Source organism: Seriola lalandi, unplaced genomic scaffold (assembly GCF_002814215.2).
Source record: "Seriola lalandi dorsalis isolate HSWRI2012SDOR001 ecotype SW California unplaced genomic scaffold, Sedor1 jcf7180002054484, whole genome shotgun sequence".
Classification (NCBI taxonomy): domain Eukaryota; kingdom Metazoa; phylum Chordata; class Actinopteri; order Carangiformes; family Carangidae; genus Seriola; species Seriola lalandi.
Window position 1 is genome coordinate 129,203 of NW_019525037.1, and position 18,681 is coordinate 147,883.

The 18,681-nt window shown below is 41.8% G+C and overlaps 1 protein-coding gene across 6 annotated transcripts in view; it reads right to left on the minus strand.

The window, feature by feature from the left end:
- The window catches only part of tcf4 (transcription factor 4), a 231,647-nt gene that overhangs the window by 53,081 nt on the left and 159,885 nt on the right, over positions 1 to 18,681 (minus strand). The window lies entirely within an intron of this gene.

Consider the following 18,681-nt stretch of genomic DNA (forward strand, 5'->3'; position numbering starts at 1 on the left):
GTGTGTGTGTGTGTGTGAAAGCGGAAGGAAATCCCACCCACCACCTCCGAGCCGAGCCCTTTATTCTACCAACCTGCAATTGCACTAATGTGAACCAGATGTACACACACACACACACACACACACACACACAAACACACACATACACACACTGAGTTTTGAGCATGGTTGCCTAATTGACTCCATATGATGCAGTACAGAGAGTGAGAGAGAGAGAGGGAGATTAGGAAAGAAAGAGGGAGAGAAAGAGAGTGAATAGAGTAAAGAAAGAAACAGAAGCAGAAGGAGAGAAAAGAGAAAGAGAGAAAAAGAGGAATATAGAGAGTTGTAGAAGGAAAACTGTAAAAACAGAGAAATAAATAATAAGAAGGATTTTTAATTTTCATAAGGAGAGAGAGAAATAGAGAAAAACTGCGACAGAACGAGGGATGAGAGAAAGAGAGACAGAAAACACACACACACACCTGCAAAAATACTTGTGTGTAATTGAAAACATGCAGTGCCTTCACACACTCACAGTGAGTTTCATGGACCGAAACACATTCTTCAACTCACTTGTAACTGAACACACAAACACACACGCACACACACACACACACACACACACATATGCACACTCCCTGTGGAGCTCAGGCTTCCTGTGGCTTGATTAGAGCCCCCTATGTGAAGACAAGTGGACTCAGCGTGTGTGTGTGTGTGTGTGTCTGTGTTTGTGTGTGTGTGTGTGTGAGTGTGTCTTAGCGTGGTGCACCTGTGACTGAAGGGGGGTCGAGTTACTCAGACAGAAAACACTGGGGGGCCGGACAAAGAGAGGGAGAGAGAGAACGGGCGAGAGAGGGCGAGAGAGAGGGAGAGAGAGAGAGCGAGCGAGCGAGAGAGGTGCGACATATGAGTGAGTGTTAGCGGCTGTGAATATTTTTGAATCAAAAAAGTGTGTGTGTGTGCATGTGTGTGTGTGACTGGAGAATGAGGAGTGTGTAAGTGAGAACAGGAAAAGGATAAATTGGTCTGAGATTGTGTGTGTGTGTGGAAGAATACTTCAAGGAGGAAGGAGGCAATTCATAAATACACACACACACACTATCTATGACACGCTTCCTTTCATAGATCAATGAAGCATCTATTTTTCTGTCTCCTCCTCTCCTCTCCTCTCCTCTCCTCTCTCCTCTCCTCCTCTCTCCTCTGCTCTCTCCTCTCCTCTGCTCTCTCCTCTCCTCTCTCCTCTCCTCTGCTCTCTCCTCTCCTCTCTCCTCTCCTCTCCTCTGCTCTCTCCTCTGCTCTCTCCTCTCCTCTGTTCTCTCCTCTCCTCTCTCCTCTCCTCTGCTCTCTCCTCTCCTCCTCTCCTCTTTCCTCTCCTCTCTCCTCTCCTCTGCTCTCTCCTCTCCTCTCTCCTCTCCTCCTCTCTCCTCTCCTCTCCTCTCTCCTCTCCTCCTCTCTCCTCTCCCCTCTCCTCTGCTCTCTTCTCTCCTCTCCTCTGCTCTCTCCTCTCCTCTCCTCTCCTCTGCTCTCCTCTCCTCTCATCTCACCTCTCCTCTCCTCTCCTCTCCTCCTCAGGCAGCAGACTGTTTATCTATTATTTACTGCTATTCTCCATCAACAATAACCCAGTTAACAGCTCTTCCTCTCCTCAGCTTCAGTCACAAACACTTCACTGCAGCTCCGTGACTCTTGTTGTATTTCACAGCTTTCCACTGATTTCCGACTCTTTACACTTGACTTGACCTCAGTCATTGACCCTCAGTGACTCAAAGTGCTGAATAAGCTTCAGTTCCTCTGACATCATCACCAGGATAAGATGGTGAGACACACTTTTTTTTTTTTTTTTACCTGAACACTAAAAACTTAAAATGACTAATTTTATAGAGCTGGACACAGCCCTCACTCACAAAGAATACAATAAAGAATAGAACAAAATATGATTCAATTAATTGGCTCATTTAACAAATACAATATAATATGATATAATACAAAGACAGTCAGTTCAAACCAGTCAAATCACAACCAGTAAAACCCAAAAATACCAACATTCCATTTTTTAGTTAAATGAAAAATCTTAGTGAAGATTAAAACATTTCCCTAAAAAAGAAACAAAGTTAAACAAAGACAAAGTGACTGAATCAAGAATAGAACTAAAAAGAGAAGAAAAAAAGGAAAAAAAAAATAAAGGAAAAAGAAAAACAGGTGAAAAAGAAAAAAGCAAGAAGCTGTGTCCACACAAATAAAAAAGAAAGAAGTGAAATTCCAAATTAAAGAAAAAAAATAAACAAATCAGTAAAATAAAGTAAAGAAAAGAAGTAGAAAAAGGAAAGAAGTAGCAGCCCGGCTGTGTGGCGTGTTTACACTGCGGCCTGTAAATGAATTCAAGATGGCGTCTGGTCTCACTAGGAGCCACAACATCAAAGAGTCAGACAGCCAGTGAAGTCGCAGCACTTTAATTGACCACTAATTACCACGAATTAACTCTAAGACTGCGTGTGTGTGTATGTGTGTGTGCGCCTATATGTATTTTAGCATGGTCTGATTGTCTAACATAACATAAAAGCGTGTGTGTGTGTGTGTGTGTGTGTGTGTGTGTGTGTGTGTGTGTGTGTGTGTATTGCATTGTTAATTGGTCTGGTCAAAACTTAAAATATGATTTCTGTAGATGTGAAATAACTTTCTTTTTCCACATCTCCATCCATCCAAACATCAGGACAGGGGTGTTTGTTTTGTAGCACGGATGCTCCCTGCATTCACACGGTGGCAAGCTACTTGGCAAGATGATGTCCTTGCTGTTAATCCCGCCCACTCAGCTCTGATTGGTCAATTTTCAGAACGAATATTCTCTCATTGAGGGAGCTCAGCAGAACAAATCCCAGAAGCAGCAACAAATACTTTGATCCAACTTTGGCGCAATTCTGAAGTTGACAAAACATTTTAGAACTGGTGCGACAATGAAGACAAACCAGAAGAGAAATAGATACAGACAACAAAGAAGTGATGAAGTGCAGAGAAATGCTACACCATTCTGTCATGTAAACAGAAAGGGCCACCTCTGTGTTTTGGTCCAGGTGACCGATAAAACACGGGCCGTGAACTCTACAAGGTTTTGAGCTGACACAGGTGCATCACCGCACACCACCGTTTGCTACTGAACGTGACGTCACTTGAACTTGCACTTGAACAAACGCTGAACCACTGACATCCATGACAGGGTGAGAAAAAAGAGGAAAAAGCAAATAGATGATTAAATTCCACCTAAAAGACGAGAAAACGTTCCAGCTTCCTGATGAGTCCTCTAACTGATGCAAATCATGATTTATAAATCAATATATCAATACTTTCTTGATCAGCAAGCATGTGTTTGTGTCTGTTCCAGTGTCTCATCCAGAATGATGATCTGTGTCTTTGAAACGCATCAAACTAATCCAATCTGTGTGTGTGTGTGTGTGTGTGTGTGTGTGTGCGTAATATCACAGCCTTTCACATCTCCTTTCCCAGGAAATTGAGTAGGCGCACACACACACGCACGCGCACACACACACAGGATGATTCAGTGATGGGGGAATATGGAGGCTCATAGCGAACATAATGTGGCTTTATAATGTCCCCCCTGACACAGGAAATAGCCAGAGGTCTGGGACTGAGTGAGTGAATGAATGTGTGTGTGTGTGTGTGTGTGTGTGTGTATGTGTGTGTGTGTGTGTGCGCACGAGGAAAAATACCCATCAGAGGAAGGAAATAACGAATCGCACTGCGGCTTTTCAGAACACCGAGGGCTTCATAACTGTGCACTTGAAAACACACAAATGCACACACACACACACACACACACACACACACACACACACACACACACACACACACACACACACACACACGTGTACTCCCATCACCACTGATCCTCTGAAAACCACATATTTTCATATGATTTCCTCGTGACAGTCATATCTTTCATGAAAGTTTCAACATTAAATTTCCTTCTGTCAAAGTTTTTATTATTATGTTAAAATCCTGAGTGGAACAACTGGTTAGAGGCCAGTTACCCACCAGCACTCTCACACTGGAGGAGAACCACCTGACCCTGAGGTTTCCGTGGGTCATAACTGTGATAATCTGATTAACTTTATCTATGAACAAATGAAATAATAAAGCTTTTAAACTTGGGTTTGACACAAGGCTGAAGTCATAACACAGGATCCACCTTTGTTGATATTGTACTGAAGTGATGCTGTTTCCTCACAACTAAGCAATTAATCCAATTAGCAAACACCAGTTGCAGGGCTCCTGGGGCTTTTGGGCCCTTGGGGGGGGGGGGTTTGGGGTCCTGGGGCAGTTGCCTGCTTCTCCTGGTTTGAAGGTTTGAACTTTAATGTGAAATCCATCCCGCTTCCTTTTTTTTTTTCTTTCTTTGGAATTTCATGATTTTCATATTACAGTAATAAGGATGGATTTTGCAGTGACATCAGACTCCACAAACACACACACACACACACACACGCGCACACACTCATACACGTGTGATATATAGAACAGAATTACAAATGCACACACACCAAAAACAACCACAAACATCCAGCATGACTTTTGAATGTTTTCCTTCACTGTAGCTGGTTTAAGTGTCTCACAACCAAGTGTTCCGATACAGAATAAAATTTCACTTTATAAATAAATGAATAAATAATGATAATAATAAAAATAATAATAATACTGCTACTAATTATAATAGATGAATCTCCCCTCGTTGGTAAAGAAAACGCTGTCTTCCAAATCTATCCTGTGTACATGTGTTTACGCAGTCCCACGCCTGCATGTGTGTGTGTGTGTGTGTGTGTGTGAGTGTTTGTCTGCATCCTTTTCCCCATCTGTGCAAGTGAAAAACGAGGCTGTTTGTGCACGCCTGTCGGTACACATGAGATCTGTCACAAGTGTGTGCATGTATGCTAGGGTGTGTGAACTGTGTGTGTGTGTGTGTGCGTGTGCGTGTGTGTGCATGTGTGATTGCGTGCAGGTTTTCAGGCCCGAGAACAAAAACATTTCTCCACAGGTGACGGCTTTTTACGAGTCTCTTCCACACTCGTTTTATTAGCCTCCCATTTTCCTTTCAACCACCAGGACTTTTTTTTCTTTTTTTTTTCTGGCAAAATCACCACACAGACGTTTTTCCCCCCTCTCTCTTTTTCACCAATTTCCTTTGATTTAATTACTGCCACATGCTGCCGACTGCCAGCGATCGTTAGCGGGAGAACCGCCTCGACCAACGCAGAGTCCTGACAGGCCGAAGAGGGAATACACACAAAACACACGGAAATAGAAAACACACGCGGCGGCCTGGTCATGAACAAACATAGACATAAAAAGACAGACACACAAACAGATCTTAATGACTCTACATCTGACAGCTCCCACTGTCGAGGTTCTTAACAAGTTACAGTGGATTCTAATTTGAATCCAGTGGTTGTTGGAGAATTTTCTTCCTTTTTTTAACTTTTCTATTTCTGACCTGTTCATTTAACCAGAAACATGCAGTGCGGTAGTGAATCTGTTGGAAGGTGGTTTTTAGCCGTTGGTTGAGCAGGGCTAGTGGCTAAGCTAGGTTAAACAGCTGGATCATCTGACACAAACAAGAGAACTTCCCAACTCTGTGGACTGTTCCTTTAATATAGACAAGAGGGAGCTGGTGCCAATTTGGAGGATCTTTTCAGTTTTGTAGTTTATGACCTCACAGATATGAGAATCTGAGTTGGAACAAGACACATGCAGTGACATAGCAACAACAATCAATAAACACACACACACACACACACGCACACTGATAAATTCAATATGATGATGTCTGAAACCCCACACAGAGTGAGAAAATTCAAAACTTAATCCAGTCTAAATTATCCCTTTATCCAACATGTCTGTTCCTGTTCGGCATCAAACAGATGAGGACACACGGAAAAATGTGTTTGTTTGTGTGTGTGTGTGTGTGTGTGTGTGTGTGTGTGTGTGAGTGTGTGTGTGTGTGTAGAGAGAGAGAGAGAGAGAGACAGAGAGAAAACTTGTAGGTCCTTTTTTGTGACATTTAGCTGAATCCCAATGGAGAAATATGTACTTGTCCTCCTGACACTGTCTTTAGGAGGTCAGAGGTCAAAGGTCAACCATCGGCAACTGCTAGGGATTCAGTGTCTTGTTCAAGTGCAATAAGGCAGGACAGATGCTGCGTAAATTTGGTATTTGAACCTACACCCCGCTGCTTCATCAGTGAGTGTTATATTCTTTGAGCCACTGTGCCACAGATGTGTTGTCTCTTTACGTGTTTGCTGCTGTGTTCCACAAAAACTGCAATGGAAAGAAAGAAAGAAAGAAAGAAAGAAAGTTGCAGGAGGCAACAGGACGGTAGATGAGTAGAAAAAAACAGCACAGAGGTAAAGAGTTGGTGTGGAGCCAGTTGGCGCTCTGACAGCTCATTAAGTGGTTTTATAAATAATCAATTGATGAAGTAATTAACAACAATCTCTAAGTTTCAGAGAGACACAGAGAGAGAACATTTGGGACTTCCCCATAGAGGAGGGGTAATGCACTGTCCAACACACACACACACACACACACACACACACACACACACAAACTTTGTTGGAATCAGAAGCTGCCAGTTCGATTCCCAGACCTGCGGGATGAATCCATGAAAGAGCAGTACTTCCTTAAACTGTTGTTTATAGACATTACTATTTGTCTCTCCTTCACACTCACACACACTCACACACTGATGGCAACAAGATACCATGCAACGTGCTAGCCTAAGCATTAGGAGCAAGCTGGGCTCTGCTCAAGGACACTGTGACGTGTGCAGACGGAGGAACCAACCAGACACATTTGAAAGGCAAAGACAAATGACGTCTCACTACTGTACTACTACTGCACCTACTGCGTCATGACTGCAGGAATGCACCACATCTCATTTTCAAATCATTTCAGCATCTCTCCACCCTCACACCCCCCGTGAGCAGTCCTGCAACCAACTGACCCCTTGACCCCTGATCTGGTCCCGTCTTGTCTTCCATACTGATGACTCAGCCACTTCAAACAATGCATGAATCAGCACATAGAGGGGACTGTACTGAAAGTAAACAATTCCTGGAAATTCCCTGGACCATGACACCGTGCATTTTGCGTCAAAAGCGGTGGTTTGTTGGGTTGTTGCCCCTTAAAGTGAAGGAATCTCTACTTCTGACCCCTCATGAGTTTTCTTTTTGAATCTGCTTCATTAGATGGATTTTTAAAAGTCTAACAAAGTGAAGGTTTCCAGTGCTTCACCAGACAAAAGCACGCATTAGAAAAAAAAAAAGCAAACGTAATTTGGTGCAACTTCTCTTTTCATTATTGCTTTAATCATCTTGTGACCCCCCCTCAGATCTATCCGGGGAGCCCAACTTCCATGCAAGGAACCACTGCTCTAACAGAGAGGAAGAGCAGGAGAAGAGTCAAAAGCCAAAAAAATGAAAAAGAGAAGAAGAGGAGGCAAAAACAAAACACAAAGAGAAAGAGACAGAGAGAGAGAGAGAGAGAGAGAGAGAGACCATCCTTTTGATTAGTTGTTTGCTGCCACCATGACAAACACACTCGTCACACACACACGTACAAACATGTTTTCTCAGCTGGCACGGTGGCAGCCGGCCCGACAGCCAATCGAAGCGCCCGTTGCGGGGCACACGGCCAATGAGACCTCTGCTCTCTGCCGCAGCCAAGCTGTCAGGGTGAGTGTAGGAGGCAGCAAGTGTGTGTGTTGACTATACACACACATACATGCACGCACGCACGCACACACGCACACACACACACACACACACATGTTTATAGTTGGTGCTGTCAGTCACTTCACATTTTCTAGTAAGTCTGAGTAATTTCAGGGAAAATCATCTCTGGTTCTAGTTTTCTATTCAAATTTTTGGAAATAAAGCTGTGTTGTCATGTCTTCTTTCTCTGCTGTTTATAATTTTATTTTATTTCTTCAATCACTGTATATTTATCTGATTCATAAAGGACTGATTCTAAATGTATTAATGCGAGTCTATAAACAAGCTTCTCTAACAGTGGGTTCATTCATGGCTTGAGTCTTATTTCTGTCTTTTATTTTATTCTGTCTTTCATTTTCATGCAGTTTTTCTGTTTGATGTTTTGTAACTTGGCGCTCGTCCACACTCAACCTGTTCCCCCAAATAAAGCTTCATAAATAAATAATCACTGTGTAAATAAATTAAACCCATGACACATACAGTCATGAAGGTCATGAAGCCGAACACGTGTGTGTCACCTTGGATACACACGGGATGTCCAGCCTGCTGAAAACTGTAAACAACAAACTCTGCAGTAAAACACTGACAGATGGAGAGAAGCTGCACAAAAGATTCGACTGCATCATTTTATATTTTCAACTGTTTTCATTATTGAGACAGGACTGATGTCAACGATGTCCAAAGTGTGTGTGTGTGTGTGTGTGTGTGTGTGTGTGTGTGTGTGTGCATGTGTGTGTCTCTCATCCTCCTCACTATCTCCTCCACCTCTTCTAAGATGGCTGCCACAGCATTTCAATCACATTCGTTTAATTCTAACTCAGAAAGTTGCGAGTGATACAGTACGACCAACGTCACCAGACCACTGGGTCGCAGGGACCCCGTTGCCGAGGAAACGCGCCGGCAGGCACCTAAACCGAGCCAAAAGCTAAGATGGCTGCCGTGGCATGTTAATTATTGAAGAGGGTGCAGACAAGAGAGTCAGGAGCAAAAGCGAGCACGGCTGCCGGTGGGATGCTGGGTCACAGTGATCCCCGTTGCCACGGTGATGCAAGCTGGCGATGGGCGCCCCGAGTCTCATTCACCACGGCATTGTAACATGGCAACCGGAGCATCCGGCACAAGCACCGATACCCAAACCCAAACACTAAGATGGCTGCCGCAGGAAGTGAGTGACGACCAGAGACTGAGGTCACATGACATGAAAACACACTAAGATTATTATGAGATAAAACTGTAACTGTGTGAATTGTAGTGGTTAAAATAAAACTTAGAGTTCATCGGATAAAATTTGGCTATAGATTGATCTAATAGAACCAGACTGTAGTTTATCAGATAGAACTGATGTGTATTTTTAATCAAGCATTTGAAGTTTAATGCTAAACAAAACATAAAATCTTTTTTCTGTTTCCAAAATTGTTACTACTGTAACTAGTGTATTTTTTTTTACTTTACAGTAGATCAGTCTGAGCTGTGGTCAGGTCACATGTCATGTTATTTGCTCTGCTGTAACTATCAACCTGTTCAAGATATAAAACAGAAGTCAGTTATTTATAGTAGGGACAGTAAATAATGTACATTTTATTTGCTAAATATGTCTCTATAATGTACTTAATCTAAAATATACTTACATTTAAACCTGAAATGCTTATTTGTTATATAGACGTATGGTGTGTTTTCATTTTATCAGTTGTATAAAGGTTCTCGTTTACATTTACACGTCAGCAGTAACAGTACGACGCCATCACAGGCTTTTTAAATGAAAATGAAACCGGTGCTGACGTTAAAGGTCAGGGCCATTTTCAGTTTTAATAATCCACACAAAAACATGTCAGAGTCCGAGTCAGAGCAGCTTTACACTGTGTAATAATGCACCTGCTCTCCTGTTTTTTTTTCTCTTGATAATAGCTTTACAGTAAAAGCAGAATACAGCAGAGAGAGAGAACTGCACTACACACACCGACATTACATACATTATCACACTTAATCCTTCATCTTCCTCGTTTTGGCTCGCAGGGATTTTAACCTTGACCTCTTCGTGTTGAGAGGGGCCGCGCCGCCATTAAACCATCCTACCGCCGCGTTACATCACCACATCGCTTTATAACATCTTCACACTGTGCTCATGTGGAATCATCTTAAAAGGATTTCAGATCAGTTTGATAGTGCTGACAGACCAGAACCAAGGGGACTGATAGCAGGTATGTTAATCTGCTGACCTGCACTGACTGACTGGAGCATCCCCGTGAGGATGAGTGAGTGGAAAAAGGAAAATAAGAATTCCCTCTGTGTGATGTCAGATAGAAGTTGAGAGAAAGTTATTTTTAAAGATTTTGGGAAAGAATCAAGGTCAGAAACCTGCGTCAGAAGTATCTGAACGTTTCCTCATGCTCATCAAATCTAGAAAAATTAACTATAACGGCAGTTTTGAGCTAAATAAATGGAAGACACAGCTTGTCATGCTTCAGCAATAATTTGCAAAATAAATCTAATTAAGAGAGCCAAAAAACAAATAGACAAAAATGATTATACACAATGAAATTATGCAAGATGTAGTTTAAAATGCAAACAGAGACCTCAGTGGCCAATAGATGCGACAGTCACTTAATGTGGAAAAAAGTTGTTGACATCATCTGATTTAAATTTGTGCCTCCAATGCACCGGGTTCAGCCACTTTCCTTCTGTTTGACCCCAGTTCAAAATCAGAAAGAGAGAAATTTAAGATGATGTATAAAATATTTCAGAGAAAAGAGCAACAGTAAATCAGCAAATAGAAGCCAGAGGATGCAGAGTGCCCGATGCTTTTCTCCATTTCTCCAGAGATGTTACGGCCTCAGAAGCCGTTCCAAGAGCCTGACAGCTTAAATCAAGCGCACCTTAACCGGTTCAAACGGAGCGGACGGTTCCTCTGAACATCTGATTCTGATCCCGTTCAGCCTGGTGATCCATAAAAATGTTAATAAGGATTAGAGTATCGGCCTCCTGTGTGGACTGACTCACTGTGCCCTGGTCCTGTTTCCACTGGGCCTGAAAACTGCTTCTACAGTCATTTCATTTATCTGTCGGTCTGAGGCTAAAACAACAGTGAATCCATAAAAAGAGAAGTAATATAACAAAACTGAAGCATTGGACAAAATAAAGCACACACAGATGATTTAGCTATTATTAGAGAATCAATAGAGGAGCTAAACATGTAAGAGAATGGTGCAATTTAAAGGGTTCGTCCACTGGGGAGCAGGATGTGAATTTTAACATCCAGATATTAGTTTCCATCACAAATTGTTATCACCCAAATTGATCAAGTCACATGAAATTTACTTCAGCCGGATGGTGACACTTGAGGAAAAAATGGGGGGATTTTGGTTCCACCTCTGGAGAGAAGGAAAAATCATGTTAAATTTACAGCAAAACTGACCAATAATTGGTACAGTTAGATATCTCATTCTAAAATGATTTGGCTCCTTGCTAAAGGAGGATTTGTGGAGGGATTTATTTTTTAGTTGGTGTGCACCTCCTCCAAAAGAGGCTTGCTTATCTGTTCATCTAGGAAAAAGCATGTCCACTGCAAACCTTCTGCCGCGCTCTATCACACTGCACTGCATTACATCACATTACTTTCAACTCGAAGATGCTTTTGTTCAAAGTGATTTACACTAAGTGCATAAAAGATACGAGTAGTGTAGACAAGAACAAGAGCAAAAACACAGCTAATGACAGAAGAACCTTCCCATTGTCCCTCTCTATCACAAAGTACAATAATGCAAACACAGTTGCTGTGGTGGATATAATCAAAGCATGACACGGATTCTGCACAACACACTGATCTCGTGTTATGATGCTTCGATCAACAGGTGAAATCCAACACAGCTTACACTGAAGGACTACGATGGGACTGCTGACTGTAACCACAGCAATTCCTTGGTTTGATCGCTCCTTGCTCCTCACTTGGAAATCACTGCGGACTTCCATCTTGAAGGTCCTAGAGCGAGGTGTGGGGAAAGGATCTCTGAGGGGACATGGGCGAGGAAATATAAGACTGATCTGACACACCCCATTAGTGACTGGACGCTGCAGCTGATAGGACAGATCTGGAACCACATCACAGCAGTTTTATACTGACCTAAAAGTTGCCACAGAGCTCTGAAATCTGACTGACAGTTGACAGGAAAGGACGCCTCATTTCTCATAGAAACATATTTGTTGTATTTTCTCGACGCAGCTTTTCCTTTAGTGGAAGGGACTATAAGAGGTAAATGAAGGCCAAACCTGGCTTCCTTCAGTCAGAGGCTGAAGAAAAAACTACCTTGAGCTATGACATCATCAAACAGGATATAGCCACCATTACAGTTTCCAAACCAGAAGAGGGCCTCTTCCTCTAGTTTTAACCTCCATACGTGACATTTAGAGTTGTCATCTGCTTCACTGACACCTGGGACTAAAAGTAACAATTATTTTCATTATTATGTCTGACCAACAGTCCAAAAACCAAAGACATTCACTTCACTCCAAAGAAAACAGCACACTATATATATTATATATTTGTGGTTACATACGATTTCAAACTGTTGCTTCACTGCTTTCTAATTTTTATTTTATTTTTTTTAAAACACCTACTCTTCACTGAACTAAAATCCCTCCTCAGAACAGAAAATACTGTCAGTATTCAAATAAATTCATTAAAGAAAAACAAGGTGGACCTGTGACCCTTTTAAAAACCACCACAGAAGAAGCAGTTTTCAGCAGCAGTGTGGAGACGCAGCCGCTAAGAGTCTCTAATAGCCAACATATGGAAGCTCGCTGGTTGCCAGCAACACAATCAGGACTGCATTATTTGGCCCACACTGGAATAATAAAGGAGCCAGATCAAAGAGCTGATTACTTCAGCACTCCAGACCTGCAGGATTCTTTTCTGTTTGTTCTCTCTTTATGTCATCTTTTATTTCTCTTTGTTGTCTTTGTTGACTCATTCTTTCTTTCTTTCTTTCTTTCTTTCCTTCTTTCTTTCTTTCTTTCTTTCTTTCTTTCTTCAGGTACAGCCCCTTTTTTGAAAACGAGCAGCGTATGGAAGCTGCATAGCATCTATCATCATGGCTATTGATAGATGTGTGTGTGTGTGTGTGTGTGTGTGTGTGTGTGCGAGCAGAGATGCTGTTGGCTGGAGATGTATGTCAGTACAAACAGCAGCGTAAAAAACTAATCTAAATAGAGGGAGAGAGGAACCAGACAGTGTCATGACGGCCAGATGTTTGATCGCATGATGTACAACCTTTTCTTTACATAGATTGATAGACAGATGTTTTATTTAACATTATTACCATCATTATTTTTAAGATACAGGTTTATAAAGCCGGGTCTTTGTGTTGAGAGGATGCAGAGCCGAGCGTTAACACAGTCACAGCGGGGGTCTGAGCTCCAAACTGTTTCATAGGCTCTGTTATTATGTGTGTGTCTGTGACCTATTTGCATGCAGCCTGGCAGAACCAGCATAGGACAAAATGGGCATCAAACCAACAGCCCTCTCAGCATGCCACACCAACGATCACTACAATGCCCCGGTGTGTGTGTGCATGTGTGTGTGCTTGTGTGTGTTTGATGGCCTATTCCACACCGATTCTACTCCAACATGAAAAAAATGCATTCTTCAAAAATAAAAATAGATCATGTTGCTTTATTTTCAGTCAAGTCCATTGAACGTAGTGTAAAGCACAAAGACTGCAGGGGCCGGGGCCGCACTTCTCCACAATAAAAAAAACAACACAGTGTTCATTTGTAACTATTCTACAATAACAGAGTACAGTGAAGTGAAAGGAAACAACTCATTTTCCTAGGATACGCATCATTATCACATATATTACTATAAATAGCAATCCCATACTAACTGCACTGGCAGTCATTTTCTAAGTTTTTCCACCAGAAGTGTGTGCACAGAATTAGATTTAATCATTTATATGAGTTTTAGGATTTTGAGGAGGACAGAGAGGGAGTCTTGAGAGGAGGTTACTAAAATGATTTACTTGCTCACTGATGTCCAGCTCCATAAAGGTATAAAGGTGTAAGTGCTTTAGAATACACAACAGATAGTGTTAAACAAATCTAAACATCTTTTACACAACAGGCTATGGGTAGTGGTAGAATTTCCATAGAAAACAATTAGGGTGGTTTGAGTTTCATTGGTTTCTAAACTAAAAATCTGACTATTTTGAACCGAAAATAAAGATAAATACATACTGATAGATTGTTAAAGCCCAAATTAAGACCTTCATAATACATAGGAAAGACTGGCAGCTCATAATGCAACACAGTGTTTTAAATTCAAAAGTTGCAGGTCCTTTAAAGATTGTTGGTAGATATCTGACAATAAAAATGCACGTTGGCTTCTTCCACTTTTACAATTTATTGTTTCCTGCTTTCCTGCAACAACAAATATACAGTAATTAATATAAAATAAATAAAATTTTAATTAACTGTGCTCTGACATTTGTTTTTAATCTCCGGAGCTCTGAGCTCTGTCGGAAAATTAAATTCCCACTAATGAAATCGTGAACATCAGTGCGTTTCAAGTGGATACTTAAACACTGCAGCGAACGCGACCGCACCTGAAGGCATCATGTGAGATGGAGAACGAACCTTAAGGCTGAGACAGAAAAAAAAACAAAAAAAACACTCATCCACCTCCCTGACTCAACGCTGAATTACACCATCTACACATAAACTGTCGCTGGAGCTGAAGGGCTAACAGAATACGTGCTAGCAGCTTGAGCTAACACACACTCTTAATAACCATTCAGCTGCACTGAGCTGCATTGTGTTACAGTTTTGTTGTCTTGTTGTCTAAAGTGTGACAGCTGTCCGGTGTTTATCAGCGAGTCCATGCAGCCTCCCTAACAGCCCACCACAGCATGACTGACCCACTAAAACACACACACACACACACACACACACACACACACACACACACACACACACTCTAACCAAAATGACAACCGCCCCATTTTCCACTTTGATAATGAAGACTGGGTGGGTTTTATGTGTGTGTGCATGTGCTGAGGGGCTCTACACTGTGAACAAGTGTGTCAGCCCTGCTTTAGAGTGGTGTGCTATACACACACACACGCACACACACATAGAACAAAAAGCTTTTCTTTATTCTCTCGCCAAAAATGTTAACTTCCTTAAGCTTGCCTTTCTACTGTGAAGCTTGTGCTTAGTACATATGAGAATAAGCTTTAGCAGACACACACACACACACACACACACACACACACACACACACACACACACACAAACACACAGAAAAAAGAAAATCTAGCGTTGAAAATCACCAGTGTTCCCAGCTAACAGTAACAGGAGTGAAGGTCTGAGCGACAGCAGCCACACGGCAGAGCAACCAAATACTCCTGATCACACAAGAACCATGTCGCACAGACAGCACAGAGAAACAAGAGCCGGAGTGATAATGTAGTGAAGACAGTGTTTTACAGCAGCACAGGACACAAATACCCCAGCTGGGGGTCTGTTATGTTTTATGAAATTGAAGCTGAGTGAGTGAAACTCAAACCGAAGCCCTGAATAAAACCCTGTGCTACACTCACATCATTATGTCTTCAAATCATCTCAAGAATAAAAAAAAAAATAAAAAAATGCATCCAATACTTTTTTATGGCTGTGAATTCAGTGTAAAGTCTCTTTAAACGTCATTCTCTTACTGCCCAGCCACCGTCATCCAGATGAACAGGAGCGAGTGGTGCAGCCAGGGCTCTGTGGACCGTCTGGGTCTGATTGTCCGGCCACACAACATTGGTGAAGTCTAGTGGAGTTGAACGCAGCCTGAAAGGGAAACCTGCAGAAACTACTCAGGGCTGACTATGTTCCTTCAGCTAAAAATAAAAAAAAATAATCTATACTGTTTATCTCTCGATGCCAAGATAAACGTGGAACCAGACCTACACCCTTGACTACAGTACCCATGATCCTGGAGTCGGCACAAGCATGTTGTATCTCTATTCAGGAACAAAATACTGCACCGCAGCTGCCGGACTGATCCAAAAATGATTCTAACATCCAAATGTGAACTGATTGAATTTGCTGAATTCATTCAACTGAAAGCCAAACCTCCTTCTTCAACTCAGCTTTACACACAGCAACAATCTGACAGAGAAAGTGTATAAAGTGGATGGACTAGCTAATACATCTTGTTGATAGTGTTATCTTTACTGGCTTCATGTAGCAAACATTTAACATGTCTAAACAGTCTTTTATGCTGACCAGATATGCTAAGTAATAAGCCGACAAAGACAAAATGATTTTGTCTTTATTACAGATGGATCAATAATCAGAGATGTATAGAAATTAGCCCAGTCGAGCAAACACTGCCAATCTGCAGGTCACAGTCACTGCCACCATAGACTTCCAATATGGCTGCCAGAGGGCTTGTTCTATGCAGATAAAAGGCATCTGTACCCTGATGGTCAGTGCGGACGTACAGCCAGCCAACCAGACACATCAACCATCATGCACCGCTGACGCTCCTGCCTGCACCCCCCCCCACCCCCCACCCACCCCCTCGTCTGCCAGCTGACCTTGATGTTCACAGGTTTGGTCAGGCTGGCAGGCGCTCAGTCAGACGCCGGGAATCAAACCTGCAACTCACAGACACACAGAGAGAGCTTCTCTACCCATGGACAGGTCAGGGTGGAAATTCCCAGCTATCCCAAGAATGCCGACCCATTCTGCTCTGCTACGGTCCATCTTCCTTTTTTGGGACACACACCCACACACACACAGATGACTCACTGTTTGACTATGTGTGTGTGTGTGTGTGTGTGTGTGTGTGTGTGGACGTGCACGCACATCACTTTGGCAGCTGAGACCTTGCACATTAAGGTCAAGGATTTATTAAGACAGAAGAAAAAAAAAACTGACCAGAGTCTCTGTTACACAACCTGCATATTATCAATGAAATGCAGCAGATTCCATGTTTATTTTCACCGTTTTGGACAAATTCCAGCTGAATTCAGACACATTATCACCTCTGCTCCGGGTTATAAAAGCTTTTTAAGACCACATCTAAATACATCCAACAGATTTTTGGACAGAGTGAGCAGAAAGATCTCCAGATAAGTAGGAACAAAGATGTGTGTTTTATACGGGGCTTTGGAGAGGCTGTGCTGTAAATATAAACATAAGTATCAGTCAGTCAGGTGCTGGTCAAACCTCCCTCTTCTGACTCTACTGTTGAAAATTTTGACCAATTCTGACAAGAAAATAAAATTAAATCTGACAGCATGAATTCTAATATAATAACCTCTAATCCTGGTGTTAATACAATTCATTTTCTGACATTTGAAGGCCCTGCAGAAGCAGAGCAGAGCTTCCTGGCACGACTGCACCTACGTCCGAGGTGCACGGGGAAGAGAAAAAGTGTAAAATGGGTCAAAACTGCAGCATCACAGCTTGTAGCCTCTCATCACGGCCGTGCCACTGTTGACAACACGTCCGTACCGTAGATTACAGTACACCTGCGAAACTAGTACAAAACAGCACATCCTCAAGATGTGGCAGCTCAGGTCTTTACAGGCTGCACGCTGCCCGACTCTCCGTTCATTCCTGAAATTAAAATGCCACGAAAAATCAAATAAAATACAACAAAATAAACCTGATGTTGCATGTGTTTTTCCCATTTGCCTCTGATAACCAATAACATCACGCATCATTTAAACCTCACAGCCACATTTTGATCCCACACAGAGTGAGGCTGCATTAACCCCCGACCTAAAACCACACATTAAAAACACACATAAATAGGAATTAAACAGTAAATATGGCTTAATAACGAGAGACAGACTTGCAGCCAATGAACCAGAACATTCCAAACTACATTAAAAAAAAACATACATATTACCAGTAGTAAACATAATCTTACACCTTTATGCAAGATTAAACAAGAAATCGCCTCGTTACTGCCAACACATCAGCTCCTCATCAGCAGCCACTCTGACATTTAGATATCAAATGTGTGACAGCTATGACATCACTAATGACCTGCTAATTACCCTTTCCTTTACATTAGTAATGAAGAGCAGAAATACACAAGAGGTCATGATGGAGAGAAGAAAAGTCTGAAATGAAAAAGCATCACACCACCAATGAACATCCTGTAATCTACAAACACACACCATGAATTAGAAGCAGGTAGAAATAAATATCTCGAACAAAAACATATATATTCGTAACTATAAGGAAAATTGTCTCAGCTCTTTATCAGAAATTAAGAAAAATGGCAACATCTCAAATAAATTCTTCTCATTATCATTAAAACTGCTGGGTTATTTGTTTGATCAATCATTTAATAATTAGGCCAATAAATGGACAATATTAGTGTGACTCAAATAATATTTTACATTTCTTACATGGTTTTGTAAGATTTATTATAAGAAATTATAAGAAAGAAGAGATATTTCATCTCAGTAGATAATTGACTAAAAAGAAAAACTTATTATCAGAACTGGGAATTAATGAATTATTATAAAAACAGAGACGACAGAAACTCTGACGATCAGAGGAGCGTTTGAAGGTTTCACACACTCTGTGAGGACGCTACGACAGGTGTATGTCTCTTTACCTCATTCCTGTTTAATAGCAGAGAAATCATAGTTTATTGTGTGAAGACAGCAATGTGTGTGTGTGTGTGTGTGTGTGTCTGCTGTAGTTTGTGTATCTGTGTGTGTATCAGCAGCATCAGTGTCAGATAATCTGATGCAGAAGGATTAAGTTTAAGCCTGAACGGTGTGTCAGGCTTTAATCGGCTGGCCGAGACACACACGCGCACGTGTGCACACACACACACACACACATATATATGCATACACACACACGTGCACACACACACACACACATATATATGCATACACACACACGTGCGCAC